The sequence below is a fragment of the Silurus aristotelis genome (assembly GCF_946808225.1).
Source record: "Silurus aristotelis genome assembly, chromosome: 7".
NCBI classification, from domain to species: domain Eukaryota; kingdom Metazoa; phylum Chordata; class Actinopteri; order Siluriformes; family Siluridae; genus Silurus; species Silurus aristotelis.
This window is the reverse complement of record NC_139580.1, coordinates 18,824,680-18,845,152: the sequence shown is the minus strand read 5'-3', so window position 1 is coordinate 18,845,152 and position 20,473 is coordinate 18,824,680.

Below are 20,473 nucleotides of genomic sequence, written 5' to 3'. Positions count from 1 at the left end.
GATTTACAGTTTAATAGCACAAAGTAGACAAACTATTATATTAAAAAATAAAAAATAAAAAAATACTACCAAACAAAAGCTGGGGCTTGAACCCACAACCTTGTGGGGACCTGCTGACCAGTAAACCTATGCTTAACCCACTGAGCTATTAGATCTGTCTTGTGCAAGCAGTCAATAAGCCTAATGAACCAGCATGGCTTGTTTTCCATACTTCAACACTATGTAACTCATATTAAAAGTAGGCCAAACAAGTTTAAAAAAGGACAAATAAATGAAGCAATCTTTTAAACAGGTCTCTCGAATTAACAAATCGATTAACAGTTTAATATCACAAAGTAGACAAACTATTATATAAAATAAAAATATATAAATAAATAAATAATACTAACAAGCATCAGCTGGGGCTTGAACCCACAACCTTGTGGGGACCTGCTGACCAGTAAACCTATGCTTAACCCACTGAGCTACTAGATCTGTCATGTGCAAGCAGTCAATAAACCTAATGAACCAGCATTGCTTGTTTTCCATACTTTAACACTATGTAACTCATATTAAAAGTAGGCCAAAAAAGTAAAAAAAAAAAAAAAAAAGACAAATAAATGAAGCAATCTTTTAAACAGGTCTCTCTAATTAACAAATCGATTTACAGTTTAATAGCACAAAGTAGACAAACTATTATATTAAAAAATAAAAAATAAAAAAATACTACCAAACAAAAGCTGGGGCTTGAACCCACAACCTTGTGGGGACCTGCTGACCAGTAAACCTATGCTTAACCCACTGAGCTATTAGATCTGTCTTGTGCAAGCAGTCAATAAGCCTAATGAACCAGCATGGCTTGTTTTCCATACTTCAACACTATGTAACTCATTAAAAGTAGGCCAAACAAGTTTAAAAAAGGACAAATAAATGAAGCAATCTTTTAAACAGGTCTCTCGAATTAACAAATCGATTAACAGTTTAATATCACAAAGTAGACAAACTATTATATAAAATAAAAATATATAAATAAATAAATAATACTAACAAGCATCAGCTGGGGCTTGAACCCACAACCTTGTGGGGACCTGCTGACCAGTAAACCTATGCTTAACCCACTGAGCTATTAGATCTGTCTTGTGCAAGCAGTCAATAAGCCTGATGAACCAGCATGGCTTCTTTTCCATACTTCAACACTATGTAACTTATATTAAAAATAGGCCAAACAAGTTTAAAAAAAGACAAATAAATGAAGCAATCTTTTAAACAGGTCTCTCTAATTAACAAATCGATTTACAGTTTAATAGCACAAAGTAGACAAACTATTATATTAAAAAATAAAAAATAAAAAAATACTACCAAACAAAAGCTGGGGCTTGAACCCACAACCTTGTGGGGACCTGCTGACCAGTAAACCTATGCTTAACCCACTGAGCTATTAGATCTGTCTTGTGCAAGCAGTCAATAAGCCTAATGAACCAGCATGGCTTGTTTTCCATACTTCAACACTATGTAACTCATATTAAAAGTAGGCCAAACAAGTTTAAAAAAGGACAAATAAATGAAGCAATCTTTTAAACAGGTCTCTCGAATTAACAAATCGATTAACAGTTTAATATCACAAAGTAGACAAACTATTATATAAAATAAAAATATATAAATAAATAAATAATACTAACAAGCATCAGCTGGGGCTTGAACCCACAACCTTGTGGGGACCTGCTGACCAGTAAACCTATGCTTAACCAACTGAGCTATTAGATCTGTCTTGTGCAAGCAGTCAATAAGCCTAATGAACCAGCATGGATTCTTTTCCATACTTCAACACTATGTAACTCATATTAAAAGTGGGCCAAACAAGTAAAAAAAAAAAAAAAGACAAATAAATGCAGCAATCTTTTAAACAGGTCTCTCTAATTAACAAATCGATTTACAGTTTAATAGCACAAAGTAGACAAACTATTATATTAAAAAATAAAAAATAAAAAATACTACCAACCAAAAGCTGGGGCTTGAACCCACAACCTTGTGGGGACCTGCTGACCAGTAAACCTATGCTTAACCCACTGAGCTATTAGATCTGTCTTGTGCAAGCAGTCAATAAGCCTAATGAACCAGCATGGCTTGTTTTCAATACTTCAACACTATGTAACTCATATTAAAAGTAGGCCAAACAAGTTTAAAAAAGGACAAATAAATGAAGCAATCTTTTAAACAGGTCTCTCTTATTAACAAATCGATTTACAGTTTAATATCACAAAGTAGACAAACTATTATATTAAAAATAAATAAATAAATAAAAAGAAAATACTACCAAGCAAAAGTTGGGGCTTGAACCCACAACCTTGTGGGGTCCTACTGACCAGTAAAACTATGCTTAACCCACTGAGCTACTAGATCTGTCATGTGCAAGCAGTCAATAAGCCTAATGAACCAGCATGGCTTGTTTTCCATACTTTAACACTATGTAACTCATATTAAAAGTGGGCCAAAAAAGTAAAAAAAAAAAAAAAAAAGACAAATAAATGAAGCAATCTTTTAAACAGGTCTCTCTAATTAACAAATCGATTTACAGTTTAATAGCACAAAGTAGACAAACTATTATATTTAAAAAAATAAATAAATAAATACGACCAAGCAAAAGCTGGGGCTTGAACCCACAACCTTGTGGGGACCTGCTGACCAGTAAACCTATGCTTTACCCACTGAGCTATAAGATCTGTCTTGTGCAAGCAGTCAATAAGCCTAATGAACCAGTATGGCTTCTTTTCCATACTTCAACACTATGTAACATATTAAAAGTAGGACAAACAAGTTTAAAAAAAGGACAAATAAATGAAGCAATCTTTTAAACCCTGCTCTCTAATTAACAAATCGATTTACAGTTTAATATCACAAAGTAGACAAACTATTATATAAAAAAAAAAAAAAAAAAAAAGAAAATACTACCAAGCAAAGGTTGGGGCTTGAACCTACAACCTTGTGGGGTCCTGCTGACCAGTAAACCTATGCTTAACCCACTGAGCTACTAGATCTGTCATGTGCAAGCAATCAATAAGCCTAATGAACCAGCATTGCTTGTTTTCCATACTTTAACACTATGTAACTCATATTAAAAGTGGGCCAAAAAAGTAAAAAAAAAAAAAAAAGACAAATAAATGAAGCAATCTTTTAAACAGGTCTCTCTAATTAACAAATTGATTAACAGTTTAATATCACAAAGTAGACAAACTATTATATTTAAAAAAAATAATAATCTTACCATGCCAATGCTTGAACCCACAACCTTGTGGGGACCTGCTGACCAGTAAACCTATGCTTTACCCACTAAGCTATTAGATCTGTCGTGTGCATGCAGTCAATAAGCCTAATGAACCAGCATGGCTTGTTTTCCATACTTCAACACTATGTAACTTATATTAAAAGTAGGGCAAACAAGTTTTAAAAAAGACAAATAAATGAAGCAATCTTTTAAACAGGTCTCTCTAATTAACAAATCGATTTACAGTTTAATAGCACAAAGTAGACAAACTATTATATTAAAAAAAAATAATTATAATAATACCATGCCAAAGCTGGGGCTTGAACCCATAACCTTGTGGGGACCTGCTGACCAGTAAACCTATGCTTTACCAACTGAGCTATTAGATAAGTCTTGTGCAAGCAGTCAATAAGCCTAATGAACCAGCATGGCTTCTTTTCCATACTTCAACACTATGTAACTTATATTAAAAGTAGATCAAACAAGTTTTAAAAAAAGACAAATAAATGAAGCAATCTTTTAAACAGGTCTCTCTAATTAACAAATCGATTTACAGATTAATAGCACAAAGTAGACAAACTATTATATTAAAAAATAAAAAATAAATAAATACTACCAAGCAAAAGCTGGGGCTTGAACCCACAACCTTGTGGGGACCTGCTGACCAGTAAACCTATGCTTAACCCACTGAGCTATTAGATCTGTTTTGTGCAAGCAGTCAATAAGCCTAATGAACCAGCATGGCTTGTTTTCCATACTTCAACACTATGTAACTCATATTAAAAGTAGGCCAAACAAGTTTAAAAAAAGACAAATAAATGAAGCAATCTTTTAAACAGGTCTCTCTAATTAACAAATCGATTTACAGTTTAATATCACAAAGTAGACAAACTATTATATTTAAAAAAATAAATAAATAAAAAGAAAATACTACCAAGCAAAAGTTGGGGCTTGAACCCACAACCTTGTGGGGTCCTACTGACCAGTAAACCTATGCTTAACCCACTGAGCTACTAGATCTGTCATGTGCAAGCAGTCAATAAGCCTAATGAACCAGCATGGCTTGTTTTCCATACTTTAACACTATGTAACTCATATTAAAAGTGGGCCAAAAAAGTAAAAAAAAAAAAAAAAAAGACAAATAAATGAAGCAATCTTTTAAACAGGTCTCTCTAATTAACAAATCGATTTACAGTTTATTGGCACAAAGTAGACAAACTATTATATTTAAAAAAAATAAATAAATAAATACGACCAAGCAAAAGCTGGGGCTTGAACCCACAACCTTGTGGGGACCTGCTGACCAGTAAACCTATGCTTTACCCACTGAGCTATTAGATCTGTCTTGTGCAAGCAGTCAATAAGCCTAATGAACCAGCATGGCTTGTTTTCCATACTTCAACACTATGTAACTCATATTAAAAGTGGGCCAAACAAGTTTAAAAAAGGACAAATAAATGAAGCAATCTTTTAAACAGGTCTCTCGAATTAACAAATCGATTAACAGTTTAATATCACAAAGTAGACAAACTATTATATTAAAAAATAAATAAATACTACCAAGCAAAAGCTGGGGCTTGAACCCACAACCTTGTGGGGACCTGCTGACCAGTAAACCTATGCTTAACCCACTGAGCTATTAGATCTGTTTTGTGCAAGCAGTCAATAAGCCTAATGAACCAGCATGGCTTGTTTTCCATACTTCAACACTATGTAACTCATATTAAAAGTAGGCCAAACAAGTTTAAAAAAAGACAAATAAATGAAGCAATCTTTTAAACAGGTCTCTCTAATTAACAAATCGATTTACAGTTTAATAGCACAAAGTAGACAAACTATTATATAAAAAAAAATAATAATAATAATACCATGCCAAAGCTGGGGCTTGAACCCATAACCTTGTGGGGACCTGCTGATCAGTAAACCTATGCTTTACCCACTGAGCTATTAGATCTGTCTTGTGCAAGCAGTCTATGAGCCTAATTAACCAGCATGGCTTGTTTTCCATACTTCAACACTATGTAACTCATATTAAAAGTGGGCCAAACAAGTAAAAAAAAAAAAAAAAAGACAAATAAATGCAGCAATCTTTTAAACAGGTCTCTCTAATTAACAAATCGATTTACAGTTTAATAGCACAAAGTAGACAAACTATTATATTAAAAAATAAAAAATAAAAAAATACTACCAAACAAAAGCTGGAGCTTGAACCCACAACCTTGTGGGGACCTGCTGACCAGTAAACCTATGCTTAACCCACTGAGCTATTAGATCTGTCTTGTGCAAGCAGTCAATAAGCCTAATGAACCAGCATGGCTTGTTTTCCATACTTCAACACTATGTAACTCATATTAAAAGTAGGCCAAACAAGTTTAAAAAAGGACAAATAAATGAAGCAATCTTTTAAACAGGTCTCTCGAATTAACAAATCGATTAACAGTTTAATATCACAAAGTAGACAAACTATTATATAAAATAAAAATATATAAATAAATAAATAATACTACCAAGCATCAGCTGGGGCTTGAACCCACAACCTTGTGGGGACCTGCTGACCAGTAAACCTATGCTTAACCCACTGAGCTATTAGATCTGTCTTGTGCAAGCAGTCAATAAGCCTGATGAACCAGCATGGCTTCTTTTCCATACTTCAACACTATGTAACTTATATTAAAAATAGGCCAAACAAGTTTAAAAAAAGACAAATAAATGAAGCAATCTTTTAAACAGGTCTCTCTAATTAACAAATCGATTTACAGTTTAATAGCACAAAGTAGACAAACTATTATATTAAAAAATAAAAAATACTACCAACCAAAAGCTGGGGCTTGAACCCACAACCTTGTGGGGACCTGCTGACCAGTAAACCTATGCTTAACCCACTGAGCTATTAGATCTGTCTTGTGCAAGCAGTCAATAAGCCTAATGAACCAGCATGGCTTGTTTTCCATACTTCAACACTATGTAACTCATATTAAAAGTAGGCCAAACAAGTTTAAAAAAGGACAAATAAATGAAGCAATCTTTTAAACAGGTCTCTCTAATTAACAAATCGATTTACAGTTTAATATCACAAAGTAGACAAACTATTATATTTAAAAAAATAAATAAATAAAAAGAAAATACTACCAAGCAAAAGTTGGGGCTTGAACCCACAACCTTGTGGGGTCCTACTGACCAGTAAACCTATGCTTAACCCACTGAGCTACTAGATCTGTCATGTGCAAGCAGTCAATAAGCCTAATGAACCAGCATGGCTTGTTTTCCATACTTTAACACTATGTAACTCATATTAAAAGTGGGCCAAAAAAGTAAAAAAAAAAAAAAAAAGACAAATAAATGAAGCAATCTTTGAAACAGGTCTCTCGAATTAACAAATCGATTAACAATTTAATATCACAAAGTAGACAAACTATTATATAAAATAAAAATATATAAATAAATAAATAATACTACCAAGCAACAGCTGGGGCTTGAACCCACAACCTTGTGGGGACCTGCTGACCAGAAAACCTATGCTTAACCCACTGAGCTATTAGATCTGTCTTGTGCAAGCAGTCAATAAGCCTGATGAACCAGCATGGCTTCTTTTCCATACTTCAACACTATGTAACATATTAAAAATAGGCCAAACAAGTTTAAAAAAAGACAAATAAATGAAGCAATCTTTTGAACAGGTCTCTCTAATTAACAAATCGATTAACAATTTAATATCACAAAGTAGACAAACTATTATATAAAATAAAAATATATAAATAAATAAATAATACTACCAAGCAACAGCTGGGGCTTGAACCCACAACCTTGTGGGGACCTGCTGACCAGAAAACCTATGCTTAACCCACTGAGCTATTAGATCTGTCTTGTGCAAGCAGTCAATAAGCCTGATGAACCAGCATGGCTTCTTTTCCATACTTCAACACTATGTAACATATTAAAAATAGGCCAAACAAGTTTAAAAAAAGACAAATAAATGAAGCAATCTTTTGAACAGGTCTCTCTAATTAACAAATCGATTTACAGTTTAATAGCACAAAGTAGACAAACTATTATATAAAAAAAAATAATAATAATAATACCATGCCAAAGCTGGGGCTTGAACCCATAACCTTGTGGGGACCTGCTGATCAGTAAACCTATGCTTTACCCACTGAGCTATTAGATCTGTCTTGTGCAAGCAGTCTATGAGCCTAATTAACCAGCATGGCTTGTTTTCCATACTTCAACACTATGTAACTCATATTAAAAGTGGGCCAAACAAGTAAAAAAAAAAAAAAAAAGACAAATAAATGCAGCAATCTTTTAAACAGGTCTCTCTAATTAACAAATCGATTTACAGTTTAATAGCACAAAGTAGACAAACTATTATATTAAAAAATAAAAAATAAAAAAATACTACCAAACAAAAGCTGGGGCTTGAACCCACAACCTTGTGGGGACCTGCTGACCAGTAAACCTATGCTTACCCCACTGAGCTATTAGATCTGTCTTGTGCAAGCAGTCAATAAGCCTAATGAACCAGCATGGCTTGTTTTCCATACTTCAACACTATGTAACTCATATTAAAAGTAGGCCAAACAAGTTTAAAAAAGGACAAATAAATGAAGCAATCTTTTAAACAGGTCTCTCGAATTAACAAATCGATTAACAGTTTAATATCACAAAGTAGACAAACTATTATATAAAATAAAAATATATAAATAAATAAATAATACTAACAAGCATCAGCTGGGGCTTGAACCCACAACCTTGTGGGGACCTGCTGACCAGTAAACCTATGCTTAACCCACTGAGCTACTAGATCTGTCATGTGCAAGCAGTCAATAAACCTAATGAACCAGCATTGCTTGTTTTCCATACTTTAACACTATGTAACTCATATTAAAAGTAGGCCAAAAAAGTAAAAAAAAAAAAAAAAAAGACAAATAAATGAAGCAATCTTTTAAACAGGTCTCTCTAATTAACAAATCGATTTACAGTTTAATAGCACAAAGTAGACAAACTATTATATTAAAAAATAAAAAATAAAAAAATACTACCAAACAAAAGCTGGGGCTTGAACCCACAACCTTGTGGGGACCTGCTGACCAGTAAACCTATGCTTAACCCACTGAGCTATTAGATCTGTCTTGTGCAAGCAGTCAATAAGCCTAATGAACCAGCATGGCTTGTTTTCCATACTTCAACACTATGTAACTCATTAAAAGTAGGCCAAACAAGTTTAAAAAAGGACAAATAAATGAAGCAATCTTTTAAACAGGTCTCTCGAATTAACAAATCGATTAACAGTTTAATATCACAAAGTAGACAAACTATTATATAAAATAAAAATATATAAATAAATAAATAATACTAACAAGCATCAGCTGGGGCTTGAACCCACAACCTTGTGGGGACCTGCTGACCAGTAAACCTATGCTTAACCCACTGAGCTATTAGATCTGTCTTGTGCAAGCAGTCAATAAGCCTGATGAACCAGCATGGCTTCTTTTCCATACTTCAACACTATGTAACTTATATTAAAAATAGGCCAAACAAGTTTAAAAAAAGACAAATAAATGAAGCAATCTTTTAAACAGGTCTCTCTAATTAACAAATCGATTTACAGTTTAATAGCACAAAGTAGACAAACTATTATATTAAAAAATAAAAAATAAAAAAATACTACCAAACAAAAGCTGGGGCTTGAACCCACAACCTTGTGGGGACCTGCTGACCAGTAAACCTATGCTTAACCCACTGAGCTATTAGATCTGTCTTGTGCAAGCAGTCAATAAGCCTAATGAACCAGCATGGCTTGTTTTCCATACTTCAACACTATGTAACTCATATTAAAAGTAGGCCAAACAAGTTTAAAAAAGGACAAATAAATGAAGCAATCTTTTAAACAGGTCTCTCGAATTAACAAATCGATTAACAGTTTAATATCACAAAGTAGACAAACTATTATATAAAATAAAAATATATAAATAAATAAATAATACTAACAAGCATCAGCTGGGGCTTGAACCCACAACCTTGTGGGGACCTGCTGACCAGTAAACCTATGCTTAACCAACTGAGCTATTAGATCTGTCTTGTGCAAGCAGTCAATAAGCCTAATGAACCAGCATGGATTCTTTTCCATACTTCAACACTATGTAACTCATATTAAAAGTGGGCCAAACAAGTAAAAAAAAAAAAAAAGACAAATAAATGCAGCAATCTTTTAAACAGGTCTCTCTAATTAACAAATCGATTTACAGTTTAATAGCACAAAGTAGACAAACTATTATATTAAAAAATAAAAAATAAAAAATACTACCAACCAAAAGCTGGGGCTTGAACCCACAACCTTGTGGGGACCTGCTGACCAGTAAACCTATGCTTAACCCACTGAGCTATTAGATCTGTCTTGTGCAAGCAGTCAATAAGCCTAATGAACCAGCATGGCTTGTTTTCAATACTTCAACACTATGTAACTCATATTAAAAGTAGGCCAAACAAGTTTAAAAAAGGACAAATAAATGAAGCAATCTTTTAAACAGGTCTCTCTTATTAACAAATCGATTTACAGTTTAATATCACAAAGTAGACAAACTATTATATTAAAAATAAATAAATAAATAAAAAGAAAATACTACCAAGCAAAAGTTGGGGCTTGAACCCACAACCTTGTGGGGTCCTACTGACCAGTAAAACTATGCTTAACCCACTGAGCTACTAGATCTGTCATGTGCAAGCAGTCAATAAGCCTAATGAACCAGCATGGCTTGTTTTCCATACTTTAACACTATGTAACTCATATTAAAAGTGGGCCAAAAAAGTAAAAAAAAAAAAAAAAAAGACAAATAAATGAAGCAATCTTTTAAACAGGTCTCTCTAATTAACAAATCGATTTACAGTTTAATAGCACAAAGTAGACAAACTATTATATTTAAAAAAATAAATAAATAAATACGACCAAGCAAAAGCTGGGGCTTGAACCCACAACCTTGTGGGGACCTGCTGACCAGTAAACCTATGCTTTACCCACTGAGCTATAAGATCTGTCTTGTGCAAGCAGTCAATAAGCCTAATGAACCAGTATGGCTTCTTTTCCATACTTCAACACTATGTAACATATTAAAAGTAGGACAAACAAGTTTAAAAAAAGGACAAATAAATGAAGCAATCTTTTAAACCCTGCTCTCTAATTAACAAATCGATTTACAGTTTAATATCACAAAGTAGACAAACTATTATATAAAAAAAAAAAAAAAAAAAAAGAAAATACTACCAAGCAAAGGTTGGGGCTTGAACCTACAACCTTGTGGGGTCCTGCTGACCAGTAAACCTATGCTTAACCCACTGAGCTACTAGATCTGTCATGTGCAAGCAATCAATAAGCCTAATGAACCAGCATTGCTTGTTTTCCATACTTTAACACTATGTAACTCATATTAAAAGTGGGCCAAAAAAGTAAAAAAAAAAAAAAAAGACAAATAAATGAAGCAATCTTTTAAACAGGTCTCTCTAATTAACAAATTGATTAACAGTTTAATATCACAAAGTAGACAAACTATTATATTTAAAAAAAAAAATAATCTTACCATGCCAATGCTTGAACCCACAACCTTGTGGGGACCTGCTGACCAGTAAACCTATGCTTTACCCACTAAGCTATTAGATCTGTCGTGTGCATGCAGTCAATAAGCCTAATGAACCAGCATGGCTTGTTTTCCATACTTCAACACTATGTAACTTATATTAAAAGTAGGGCAAACAAGTTTTAAAAAAGACAAATAAATGAAGCAATCTTTTAAACAGGTCTCTCTAATTAACAAATCGATTTACAGTTTAATATAACAAAGTAGACAAACTATTATATTAAAAAAAAATAATTATAATAATACCATGCCAAAGCTGGGGCTTGAACCCATAACCTTGTGGGGACCTGCTGACCAGTAAACCTATGCTTTACCAACTGAGCTATTAGATAAGTCTTGTGCAAGCAGTCAATAAGCCTAATGAACCAGCATGGCTTCTTTTCCATACTTCAACACTATGTAACTTATATTAAAAGTAGATCAAACAAGTTTTAAAAAAAGACAAATAAATGAAGCAATCTTTTAAACAGGTCTCTCTAATTAACAAATCGATTTACAGATTAATAGCACAAAGTAGACAAACTATTATATTAAAAAATAAAAAAAAAATAAATACTACCAATCAAAAGCTGGGGCTTGAACCCACAACCTTGTGGGGACCTGCTGACCAGTAAACCTATGCTTAACCCACTGAGCTATTAGATCTGTTTTGTGCAAGCAGTCAATAAGCCTAATGAACCAGCATGGCTTGTTTTCCATACTTCAACACTATGTAACTCATATTAAAAGTAGGCCAAACAAGTTTAAAAAAGGACAAATAAATGAAGCAATCTTTTAAACAGGTCTCTCTAATTAACAAATCGATTTACAGTTTAATATCACAAAGTAGACAAACTATTATATTTAAAAAAATAAATAAATAAAAAGAAAATACTACCAAGCAAAAGTTGGGGCTTGAACCCACAACCTTGTGGGGTCCTACTGACCAGTAAACCTATGCTTAACCCACTGAGCTACTAGATCTGTCATGTGCAAGCAGTCAATAAGCCTAATGAACCAGCATGGCTTGTTTTCCATACTTTAACACTATGTAACTCATATTAAAAGTGGGCCAAAAAAGTAAAAAAAAAAAAAAAAAAGACAAATAAATGAAGCAATCTTTTAAACAGGTCTCTCTAATTAACAAATCGATTTACAGTTTATTGGCACAAAGTAGACAAACTATTATATTTAAAAAAATAAATAAATAAATACGACCAAGCAAAAGCTGGGGCTTGAACCCACAACCTTGTGGGGACCTGCTGACCAGTAAACCTATGCTTTACCCACTGAGCTATTAGATCTGTCTTGTGCAAGCAGTCAATAAGCCTAATGAACCAGCATGGCTTGTTTTCCATACTTCAACACTATGTAACTCATATTAAAAGTGGGCCAAACAAGTTTAAAAAAGGACAAATAAATGAAGCAATCTTTTAAACAGGTCTCTCGAATTAACAAATCGATTTACAGTTTAATAGCACAAAGTAGACAAACTATTATATTTAAAAAAATAAATAAATAAATACGACCAAGCAAAAGCTGGGGCTTGAACCCACAACCTTGTGGGGACCTGCTGACCAGTAAACCTATGCTTTACCCACTGAGCTATAAGATCTGTCTTGTGCAAGCAGTCAATAAGCCTAATGAACCAGTATGGCTTCTTTTCCATACTTCAACACTATGTAACATATTAAAAGTAGGACAAACAAGTTTAAAAAAAGGACAAATAAATGAAGCAATCTTTTAAACCCTGCTCTCTAATTAACAAATCGATTTACAGTTTAATATCACAAAGTAGACAAACTATTATATAAAAAAAAAAAAAAAAAAAAAGAAAATACTACCAAGCAAAGGTTGGGGCTTGAACCTACAACCTTGTGGGGTCCTGCTGACCAGTAAACCTATGCTTAACCCACTGAGCTACTAGATCTGTCATGTGCAAGCAATCAATAAGCCTAATGAACCAGCATTGCTTGTTTTCCATACTTTAACACTATGTAACTCATATTAAAAGTGGGCCAAAAAAGTAAAAAAAAAAAAAAAAGACAAATAAATGAAGCAATCTTTTAAACAGGTCTCTCTAATTAACAAATTGATTAACAGTTTAATATCACAAAGTAGACAAACTATTATATTTAAAAAAAAAAATAATCTTACCATGCCAATGCTTGAACCCACAACCTTGTGGGGACCTGCTGACCAGTAAACCTATGCTTTACCCACTAAGCTATTAGATCTGTCGTGTGCATGCAGTCAATAAGCCTAATGAACCAGCATGGCTTGTTTTCCATACTTCAACACTATGTAACTTATATTAAAAGTAGGGCAAACAAGTTTTAAAAAAGACAAATAAATGAAGCAATCTTTTAAACAGGTCTCTCTAATTAACAAATCGATTTACAGTTTAATATCACAAAGTAGACAAACTATTATATTAAAAAAAAATAATTATAATAATACCATGCCAAAGCTGGGGCTTGAACCCATAACCTTGTGGGGACCTGCTGACCAGTAAACCTATGCTTTACCAACTGAGCTATTAGATAAGTCTTGTGCAAGCAGTCAATAAGCCTAATGAACCAGCATGGCTTCTTTTCCATACTTCAACACTATGTAACTTATATTAAAAGTAGATCAAACAAGTTTTAAAAAAAGACAAATAAATGAAGCAATCTTTTAAACAGGTCTCTCTAATTAACAAATCGATTTACAGATTAATAGCACAAAGTAGACAAACTATTATATTAAAAAATAAAAAATAAATAAATACTACCAAGCAAAAGCTGGGGCTTGAACCCACAACCTTGTGGGGACCTGCTGACCAGTAAACCTATGCTTAACCCACTGAGCTATTAGATCTGTTTTGTGCAAGCAGTCAATAAGCCTAATGAACCAGCATGGCTTGTTTTCCATACTTCAACACTATGTAACTCATATTAAAAGTAGGCCAAACAAGTTTAAAAAAGGACAAATAAATGAAGCAATCTTTTAAACAGGTCTCTCTAATTAACAAATCGATTTACAGTTTAATATCACAAAGTAGACAAACTATTATATTTAAAAAAATAAATAAATAAAAAGAAAATACTACCAAGCAAAAGTTGGGGCTTGAACCCACAACCTTGTGGGGTCCTACTGACCAGTAAACCTATGCTTAACCCACTGAGCTACTAGATCTGTCATGTGCAAGCAGTCAATAAGCCTAATGAACCAGCATGGCTTGTTTTCCATACTTTAACACTATGTAACTCATATTAAAAGTGGGCCAAAAAAGTAAAAAAAAAAAAAAAAAAGACAAATAAATGAAGCAATCTTTTAAACAGGTCTCTCTAATTAACAAATCGATTTACAGTTTATTGGCACAAAGTAGACAAACTATTATATTTAAAAAAATAAATAAATAAATACGACCAAGCAAAAGCTGGGGCTTGAACCCACAACCTTGTGGGGACCTGCTGACCAGTAAACCTATGCTTTACCCACTGAGCTATTAGATCTGTCTTGTGCAAGCAGTCAATAAGCCTAATGAACCAGCATGGCTTGTTTTCCATACTTCAACACTATGTAACTCATATTAAAAGTGGGCCAAACAAGTTTAAAAAAGGACAAATAAATGAAGCAATCTTTTAAACAGGTCTCTCGAATTAACAAATCGATTTACAGTTTAATAGCACAAAGTAGACAAACTATTATATTTAAAAAAATAAATAAATAAATACGACCAAGCAAAAGCTGGGGCTTGAACCCACAACCTTGTGGGGACCTGCTGACCAGTAAACCTATGCTTTACCCACTGAGCTATAAGATCTGTCTTGTGCAAGCAGTCAATAAGCCTAATGAACCAGTATGGCTTCTTTTCCATACTTCAACACTATGTAACATATTAAAAGTAGGACAAACAAGTTTAAAAAAAGGACAAATAAATGAAGCAATCTTTTAAACCCTGCTCTCTAATTAACAACTCGATTTACAGTTTAATATCACAAAGTAGACAAACTATTATATAAAAAAAAAAAAAAAAAAAAAGAAAATACTACCAAGCAAAGGTTGGGGCTTGAACCTACAACCTTGTGGGGTCCTGCTGACCAGTAAACCTATGCTTAACCCACTGAGCTACTAGATCTGTCATGTGCAAGCAATCAATAAGCCTAATGAACCAGCATTGCTTGTTTTCCATACTTTAACACTATGTAACTCATATTAAAAGTGGGCCAAAAAAGTAAAAAAAAAAAAAAAAGACAAATAAATGAAGCAATCTTTTAAACAGGTCTCTCTAATTAACAAATTGATTAACAGTTTAATATCACAAAGTAGACAAACTATTATATTTAAAAAAAAAAATAATCTTACCATGCCAATGCTTGAACCCACAACCTTGTGGGGACCTGCTGACCAGTAAACCTATGCTTTACCCACTAAGCTATTAGATCTGTCGTGTGCATGCAGTCAATAAGCCTAATGAACCAGCATGGCTTGTTTTCCATACTTCAACACTATGTAACTTATATTAAAAGTAGGGCAAACAAGTTTTAAAAAAGACAAATAAATGAAGCAATCTTGTAAACAGGTCTCTCTAATTAACAAATCGATTTACAGTTTAATATCACAAAGTAGACAAACTATTATATTAAAAAAAAATAATTATAATAATACCATGCCAAAGCTGGGGCTTGAACCCATAACCTTGTGGGGACCTGCTGACCAGTAAACCTATGCTTTACCAACTGAGCTATTAGATAAGTCTTGTGCAAGCAGTCAATAAGCCTAATGAACCAGCATGGCTTCTTTTCCATACTTCAACACTATGTAACTTATATTAAAAGTAGATCAAACAAGTTTTAAAAAAAGACAAATAAATGAAGCAATCTTTTAAACAGGTCTCTCTAATTAACAAATCGATTTACAGATTAATAGCACAAAGTAGACAAACTATTATATTAAAAAATAAAAAATAAATAAATACTACCAAGCAAAAGCTGGGGCTTGAACCCACAACCTTGTGGGGACCTGCTGACCAGTAAACCTATGCTTAACCCACTGAGCTATTAGATCTGTTTTGTGCAAGCAGTCAATAAGCCTAATGAACCAGCATGGCTTGTTTTCCATACTTCAACACTATGTAACTCATATTAAAAGTAGGCCAAACAAGTTTAAAAAAAGACAAATAAATGAAGCAATCTTTTAAACAGGTCTCTCTAATTAACAAATCGATTTACAGTTTAATATCACAAAGTAGACAAACTATTATATTTAAAAAAATAAATAAATAAAAAGAAAATACTACCAAGCAAAAGTTGGGGCTTGAACCCACAACCTTGTGGGGTCCTACTGACCAGTAAACCTATGCTTAACCCACTGAGCTACTAGATCTGTCATGTGCAAGCAGTCAATAAGCCTAATGAACCAGCATGGCTTGTTTTCCATACTTTAACACTATGTAACTCATATTAAAAGTGGGCCAAAAAAGTAAAAAAAAAAAAAAAAAAGACAAATAAATGAAGCAATCTTTTAAACAGGTCTCTCTAATTAACAAATCGATTTACAGTTTATTGGCACAAAGTAGACAAACTATTATATTTAAAAAAATAAATAAATAAATACGACCAAGCAAAAGCTGGGGCTTGAACCCACAACCTTGTGGGGACCTGCTGACCAGTAAACCTATGCTTTACCCACTGAGCTATTAGATCTGTCTTGTGCAAGCAGTCAATAAGCCTAATGAACCAGCATGGCTTGTTTTCCATACTTCAACACTATGTAACTCATATTAAAAGTGGGCCAAACAAGTTTAAAAAAGGACAAATAAATGAAGCAATCTTTTAAACAGGTCTCTCGAATTAACAAATCGATTAACAGTTTAATATCACAAAGTAGACAAACTATTATATTAAAAAATAAATAAATACTACCAAGCAAAAGCTGGGGCTTGAACCCACAACCTTGTGGGGACCTGCTGACCAGTAAACCTATGCTTAACCCACTGAGCTATTAGATCTGTTTTGTGCAAGCAGTCAATAAGCCTAATGAACCAGCATGGCTTGTTTTCCATACTTCAACACTATGTAACTCATATTAAAAGTAGGCCAAACAAGTTTAAAAAAAGACAAATAAATGAAGCAATCTTTTAAACAGGTCTCTCTAATTAACAAATCGATTTACAGTTTAATAGCACAAAGTAGACAAACTATTATATAAAAAAAAATAATAATAATAATACCATGCCAAAGCTGGGGCTTGAACCCATAACCTTGTGGGGACCTGCTGATCAGTAAACCTATGCTTTACCCACTGAGCTATTAGATCTGTCTTGTGCAAGCAGTCTATGAGCCTAATTAACCAGCATGGCTTGTTTTCCATACTTCAACACTATGTAACTCATATTAAAAGTGGGCCAAACAAGTAAAAAAAAAAAAAAAAAGACAAATAAATGCAGCAATCTTTTAAACAGGTCTCTCTAATTAACAAATCGATTTACAGTTTAATAGCACAAAGTAGACAAACTATTATATTAAAAAATAAAAAATAAAAAAATACTACCAAACAAAAGCTGGGGCTTGAACCCACAACCTTGTGGGGACCTGCTGACCAGTAAACCTATGCTTAACCCACTGAGCTATTAGATCTGTCTTGTGCAAGCAGTCAATAAGCCTAATGAACCAGCATGGCTTGTTTTCCATACTTCAACACTATGTAACTCATATTAAAAGTAGGCCAAACAAGTTTAAAAAAGGACAAATAAATGAAGCAATCTTTTAAACAGGTCTCTCGAATTAACAAATCGATTAACAGTTTAATATCACAAAGTAGACAAACTATTATATAAAATAAAAATATATAAATAAATAAATAATACTACCAAGCATCAGCTGGGGCTTGAACCCACAACCTTGTGGGGACCTGCTGACCAGTAAACCTATGCTTAACCCACTGAGCTATTAGATCTGTCTTGTGCAAGCAGTCAATAAGCCTGATGAACCAGCATGGCTTCTTTTCCATACTTCAACACTATGTAACTTATATTAAAAATAGGCCAAACAAGTTTAAAAAAAGACAAATAAATGAAGCAATCTTTTAAACAGGTCTCTCTAATTAACAAATCGATTTACAGTTTAATAGCACAAAGTAGACAAACTATTATATAAAAAAAAAAAATATTAATAATAATACTACCAAGCAAAAGCTGGGGCTTGAACCCACAACCTTGTGGGGACCTGCTGACCAGTAAACCTATGCTTAACCAACTGAGCTATTAGATCTGTCTTGTGCAAGCAGTCAATAAGCCTGATGAACCAGCATGGATTCTTTTCCATACTTCAACACTATGTAACTCATATTAAAAGTGGGCCAAACAAGTAAAAAAAAAAAAAAAGACAAATAAATGCAGCAATCTTTTAAACAGGTCTCTCTAATTAACAAATCGATTTACAGTTTAATAGCACAAAGTAGACAAACTATTATATTAAAAAATAAAAAATACTACCAACCAAAAGCTGGGGCTTGAACCCACAACCTTGTGGGGACCTGCTGACCAGTAAACCTATGCTTAACCCACTGAGCTATTAGATCTGTCTTGTGCAAGCAGTCAATAAGCCTAATGAACCAGCATGGCTTGTTTTCCATACTTCAACACTATGTAACTCATATTAAAAGTAGGCCAAACAAGTTTAAAAAAGGACAAATAAATGAAGCAATCTTTTAAACAGGTCTCTCTAATTAACAAATCGATTTACAGTTTAATATCACAAAGTAGACAAACTATTATATTTAAAAAAATAAATAAATAAAAAGAAAATACTACCAAGCAAAAGTTGGGGCTTGAACCCACAACCTTGTGGGGTCCTACTGACCAGTAAACCTATGCTTAACCCACTGAGCTACTAGATCTGTCATGTGCAAGCAGTCAATAAGCCTAATGAACCAGCATGGCTTGTTTTCCATACTTTAACACTATGTAACTCATATTAAAAGTGGGCCAAAAAAGTAAAAAAAAAAAAAAAAAAGACAAATAAATGAAGCAATCTTTGAAACAGGTCTCTCGAATTAACAAATCGATTAACAATTTAATATCACAAAGTAGACAAACTATTATATAAAATAAAAATATATAAATAAATAAATAATACTACCAAGCAACAGCTGGGGCTTGAACCCACAACCTTGTGGGGACCTGCTGACCAGAAAACCTATGCTTAACCCACTGAGCTATTAGATCTGTCTTGTGCAAGCAGTCAATAAGCCTGATGAACCAGCATGGCTTCTTTTCCATACTTCAACACTATGTAACATATTAAAAATAGGCCAAACAAGTTTAAAAAAAGACAAATAAATGAAGCAATCTTTTGAACAGGTCTCTCTAATTAACAAATCGATTTACAGTTTAATAGCACAAAGTAGACAAACTATTATATAAAAAAAAATAATAATAATAATACCATGCCAAAGCTGGGGCTTGAACCCATAACCTTGTGGGGACCTGCTGATCAGTAAACCTATGCTTTACCCACTGAGCTATTAGATCTGTCTTGTGCAAGCAGTCTATGAGCCTAATTAACCAGCATGGCTTGTTTTCCATACTTCAACACTATGTAACTCATATTAAAAGTGGGCCAAACAAGTAAAAAAAAAAAAAAAAAGACAAATAAATGCAGCAATCTTTTAAACAGGTCTCTCTAATTAACAAATCGATTTACAGTTTAATAGCACAAAGTAGACAAACTATTATATTAAAAAATAAAAAATAAAAAAATACTACCAAACAAAAGCTGGGGCTTGAACCCACAACCTTGTGGGGACCTGCTGACCAGTAAACCTATGCTTAACCCACTGAGCTATTAGATCTGTCTTGTGCAAGCAGTCAATAAGCCTAATGAACCAGCATGGCTTGTTTTCCATACTTCAACACTATGTAACTCATATTAAAAGTAGGCCAAACAAGTTTAAAAAAGGACAAATAAATGAAGCAATCTTTTAAACAGGTCTCTCGAATTAACAAATCGATTAACAGTTTAATATCACAAAGTAGACAAACTATTATATAAAATAAAAATATATAAATAAATAAATAATACTAACAAGCATCAGCTGGGGCTTGAACCCACAACCTTGTGGGGACCTGCTGACCAGTAAACCTATGCTTAACCCACTGAGCTACTAGATCTGTCATGTGCAAGCAGTCAATAAACCTAATGAACCAGCATTGCTTGTTTTCCATACTTTAACACTATGTAACTCATATTAAAAGTAGGCCAAAAAAGTAAAAAAAAAAAAAAAAAAGACAAATAAATGAAGCAATCTTTTAAACAGGTCTCTCTAATTAACAAATCGATTTACAGTTTAATAGCACAAAGTAGACAAACTATTATATTAAAAAATAAAAAATAAAAAAATACTACCAAACAAAAGCTGGGGCTTGAACCCACAACCTTGTGGGGACCTGCTGACCAGTAAACCTATGCTTAACCCACTGAGCTATTAGATCTGTCTTGTGCAAGCAGTCAATAAGCCTAATGAACCAGCATGGCTTGTTTTCCATACTTCAACACTATGTAACTCATTAAAAGTAGGCCAAACAAGTTTAAAAAAGGACAAATAAATGAAGCAATCTTTTAAACAGGTCTCTCGAATT